The sequence below is a fragment of the Crocodylus porosus genome, unplaced genomic scaffold (assembly GCF_001723895.1).
Source record: "Crocodylus porosus isolate Cpor-Errol unplaced genomic scaffold, CroPor_comp1, whole genome shotgun sequence".
Taxonomy (NCBI): domain Eukaryota; kingdom Metazoa; phylum Chordata; order Crocodylia; family Crocodylidae; genus Crocodylus; species Crocodylus porosus.
Genome location: NW_017728949.1, coordinates 29,995,646 through 30,001,095, shown reverse-complemented (window position 1 = coordinate 30,001,095; position 5,450 = coordinate 29,995,646).

The window sequence follows — 5,450 nt, the reverse complement described above, 5'->3', positions numbered from 1 at the left end:
GGTGGGGCTGGGCAGAGCAAAGATGGGGGATGGAGGAGTGGGTGGGGCCAGCAGGGGTCCCCCCCATAGTTCTCTCCCCCCTCCTCCAGCCCCCCTGACCCCTTACTTACTGACACTGGAGTCCTGGTGCTGCAGCACCTTGCCTGGCAGGCCACATGTTTCAGCACCAGGGCAAGAGGCCAACTACAGAGATGATCTGGCAGCCAGAGTGTTTCTATGAAGGACCCAGCCTCCGGTTGCCTCAGTGCATGGTCCAGGACCATACCCTGCCCCACTTTTTTAAACTCTGCTTTTTTTAGACAGCTGGATATTTTTTCATTCCCATATGTATACAAGAGACATGTACACACTCATCTGGACACACCCTATGGGTCTAGCTGGGAGGGAACCCTCCACCTGAGGCTTCCCTCTGTTGGGGCGGTGGGTTGCCTTATTTCAGGAATGCCTCCCCTGCAGACTCCACCAGGAACTTACAGTTTTCTTCAAGCAGCCATCGACTGGGCCTCAGAGACCTTCACTCAATCATAGGCCCCACCAGTATTGTCTCCATCACTCTGAGACCTCCCCCCCGGGCCTTTGCCTGGCTTTGGGCACTGAGGGTTCTTCCAGCTCTCATGGGAGGGGGGGACCTAACCTTATGCCTAGGCCTCCCCTTTCCTGGGCCCCGCTGTAGGCTCTGGAGCTGTTTCAGTTTTTTTAGTTCTTTGGCTGGGCTGTACTTTGGGGCTCCGGTTACGCCAGGGCTTATGCCAGGGCTAACCTGAACAGCCTCAGGTTGCTCCCAGGGCAGGTTCTCCACGTGACAGACTGCACACTGTAAGCCGGACTACACACAGTATAGGCCCAAGCAGCCTCGAGCTGCTCCCGGGGCCAGCTCTCTGTGTCCCGGTCTGCACACCACTCCACCCAGCCTCCGCTGAGGGTGCAGGCTTGACCTGCCTCAACACAGCTCCCAGACCCTGAGCCTGTGCACTGCTGGGGCAAAGAAGAGATCCTGTGGAGGCTCTTCCCTCTCCAATGTCCATTGCCATCTCTGCCCAGTGTCCACCTCCCCTTCCCCCATGTTGCTTCTCAGAATGGCCCCTGCCCAGTGCCCAATGCCTTCATGACTCCTTGAACTATGGATCAGTGCCACATGCCATATGTCCTTCTGGAGTTCCCCCTTGCACCAGGATCTCCCAGTACATGGTGCAGAGATTTCCCCTACAATCACCATCCAGGGTTCCCCCCATCCCAGGGGGACTCTCAGGAATGTTGACCCAAGGAAGAGTTCCTGGATTTGTGGACAGCAGCCTGCCCCACCACTGCAGCTTGGGAGGGAAAGTCTCCCCACAGGAATCAGTGCTCATACTACTCAGGGGGGTCATAGCTAGATCCCAAGCAGCCTCTGACCCTATGTATAAACTCCTTTTTCTGGTGCTGCAACTCTCCCAGTTCTGTAGTAGCACATGCAACCTCCCTCAGTGAGTGGCTGGCAATCCATAGACCTTGTTCATGGATCTTGGCTGTTTATTCCTGGGTCCTGGTCAATTGCTGAGGCATTGTGGGTGCAAGCAATCACCAACTTGCCCATTCTAACACCCCACATTGAGAGTCCCTTTTAGTCCTCATGTCACTGATGCCATCTGTGCAACCATGGTGCAGAGGTTGAATAGGGTGCTGTTTGTGATGCAGGAGGTCAGTGAGGAGCATCAATAAATTGGTATCAACAGCCTTCCACATGGACAGCCTTCATCAAGCCAAGAGCACGTTGAATATCAGAGTAGGCAACCACAGTCTTCCCCATGAGCATACCAAGTTACCAAAGAGTCACACTAGACAATTCCTTCACCTATAAACATCACATGCACAAAGTCAGCAGTAAAGTCTCTGCATAGGTAACTGCCTTAAGACATTTAGCCAGCATGACATAGTGTGCCCACTTCAAAGCACTCAGAACCACCACACTTGCAACTGTATACACCCCAGCAGATTACAGTGCTCCTGTGTAGTCCAGAAGTTGTCATATTAAAAAGCTCAACACTGTTCTTAACAGTGCACAGAGACTCATAACAGGCTGCACAACTTGCACACACAGTATGTGTGTGAGAATTCTCTGCATTCTCAGGCATTAAACTAAGTGACATAAGACAACAGACACTAGCCAGATGATTGCCCAGAGTAATCCAGAGTCTGAAATCTATTCCTACACCATTTTATACCAACACCGAACAAGTGCTCCATTGGGAACATCCTTGACAGTTCAGCATGGGTCAAGCTGAACAGACTGAGATCTGGAGAAGGATGCTTCAAAACAACACTGCACAGAATGAACATTTTGGACAATATCCTGTGTGAATGCAAGTGTCCAGCAAACAGCACAGCACTTAACTGCAAGCTGCAATCTTTACAAATGCCCAGACAGGGTGGATGAAATCCACATGCTAAGTGATACTCAGACAGTGGCTTATAGCTGGCCAGAAGAAACAAGTGTGGGGAGAGGGTAAACAGGTTGGAAACAGGCGCTTCACTGCTTTGGGTAACTGAGAGCCTGGGGACGAGTCCAGCTCCACACTTGGGCAGACCACACAAGTTCTGGCCTAAGCTAGACTGTGGCCCTGCAAGGGGGGTGAGCAGGGCCCTGAAATGTTCCATGGGATGCCTGCAGAACGTAGCTTACCAGGAGTCAGGATGTGATCTGGTACAGATGTTCATTACAGAGCTCTAACCTACAGTGCTGAAGTCTGATACCACATCCATCCAGGGTTATCTTAAAGCAGGATCTGCCATTTTTTACAGTACTCTGTTTGGTTATGGCTGTAGAGCACTCTCTGCATGCCTACCGTGCAATTAGTATAATATCGTAACCTGGCCCAAAGGTCTAAAAAGAGGTAGAATTTCATACATGCTTTGCATGCTCAGCATTTCCTTTCAGATAGCTATAAGGCAGTGTTCTGCTTGGTATACATGTTTTGAATTCAATTCTGAAGCACCTAGCTTTCCCCATGCTCTTCCTAGTAAACTAGGCATAATAATCAGGGCTCTGGTTTCCATTCCAAGGGACAGATGCCTAAAAGTGCCTATCTTTTGGGCATCTGAGTCCTTTATTGGTTATAGTTCTTAAAACTGAAACACTCTAGTAATTTCTCACCTGAAAGGAAGAAGAAAGGGAAGTCATGACCAGAAAAAAGTTATAAAATGACCAAGAGAGACAACAAGAGAGACAAAACCCATACTCTAGAGGAAGAAAACAGACGCTCTGAGTCAAAAAGGCAGGATACAACCCTGCAATCTAACAAGAACATAAGATGGTCCCTCAAATCTACAGATAGGAAATATTACCCATTCATGATAAATTAAGAGAAACTGTCCAGCCACCATAGAGATGTAATGTTTATCTGCTTCACCCTCGTGGTGTGAGGTGTAACCAAAATCTTTTTGCAGAGAATTACATAAATGCAGAGGATTATCAACGCCACTCAGTTGCAGAGAGAATAAGCTCAGAAATTTTGAAAGCTAGCTCTTCACTCATTGAATTCAATCATGTTACTGAGGTTGAAAGACATCTCTGGAGACATTCATTAAAATGTCCCAGGCCTTTTGAAAATGTTTGAAAGATCTGCTGCATTTTAAAATCTCTGGAAAGTGGAGATTATTTCAAAGTCTTAGCTTTACATAAACCTAATAGCAAAATCTACTATCTATGCCAGTTCTCAATATTTGAAGCCATTGCTTGAGAAAAGAAACCTAATACATAACCTAATGTAAAGTCATAAGCAACAAATACAGCACATGAAAAAAATGTTAAACCAAAGATATTTCCTTCAAATATCTTCCTTTAATTAAAGTAACAATTTTAAGATAGTACCTGATTCAGCAATTTAATCCACATAGGTAGTTCCTTACACATCTGAAGTGCCAGATGGTCAGGTAGGAGACAGTAAGTTTAGTACGGACCTATCCACATTATTAGCTTCTATATTTGTGTATATGTATGGCTATATATTCAATATATCAAGCTACCATTTTATAAAATGAAAGACAAGTTTGACTACACATCAGAGTTATAATGGCAGAATCATTGCATAGCTATGGTAATTATTCCACAATCAATAATTACAAGCCAGGAAATTCATTTGAGATTTTAAAAGAATCCAAATATGTCAATGTATGGAAATGTTAGCAAGGCACACAAATTACCTTGACTCAGATATGTAGTACTCCATGCACTAAGCAAACAATTGTGATCATATCAGTGCTTGAATTTCCAGATTAGATCAAACTGATTTCTAGAAACATTCCAGTTTTTCATTTTTCTTTTCTTCACAAAGTTATGAGAAAGTAGAGGTAAAGTTCTTTGGGTATCTTCACCATGTATTTACATAACTTAACATCTTACCACCTGCTATCATTATGTGAAGTTTGGCAGTTACCATTGTAAAAACAGGCACCTTGCCAAAAAAACAAAACAAAACAAAACTTGCAGCTTTTTCTCAATGAGAACAGCAGGATATTTTGAAAGTAGAAAGGTATTTGTGGAATTCTACAGAAGAAAACATTTTTCTTCAAACTTCCTCTAGAAGAAATTTTCAGCTATGTAAAATAATAGAAAAAATATTGCTTAATACTTAAGAAATGTCTGGAAAGGTAGTCTATTTATGATCCTTTGTCGAGGTTTGAGTACATGTGAATTTTAAAGCATCTGTTATTCTGTATTAAAGATCTTTTCCCCAAAGAACAGAATTGAAACCTCGTTCTAAATGTCTTCAGGACATCATTCTTTCATTTACTTTAATTTATAATGTAGTCAATTAATTGGTAAATTCCATACTCCAAGAATAAATGTTGAAATTATTCTTCATGTATAAAAAAGCAGCTGAATCCCTTCCATCAGAGATGCAAACTTCAACCCAAATTTAACAATGGAACTGCAATACATGATTCTATAATACTGAGATAATGTTAATTCATGTAATGGCTTTTTATGGGATTCACTGAAATGAAGAAAGAAGTATAAACTGAACATTCCTCACAATAAGCTCTGCCTAAATAACATGCTTCCTGATAGCAAATTTCAAGTGGTATTGAGACCAGGGGATGAAATTTAGCCATTGCTTTCTTGTGAACTTCCACAAATGACTTTTGAAATACTTGCCAGTTAAATTTCTCTCAGATAAGAACAGTGAAGGAGCCTTATTTATGAAGTTCTTTAATGCAGCAAGATCAGAACTACCACACTAGAAAGAGAGAGACTTGGGAAAAAGCTATAACATCAGCATGTGCGTATCTAAAATTTTGAATGGGGGAATGCAGATAGTAAAGTGCATCATCACATACAAAACAACACAATTTTTTTTCCAATTAAAAATAAACTACAGGCTTTACTAGGACTGTATTACTGAATTTAAAATTGAAGCACAAACCAAAATAACTTCCTTCACGAGTGACTGGTGCCTCCTGAATCTGGGGGG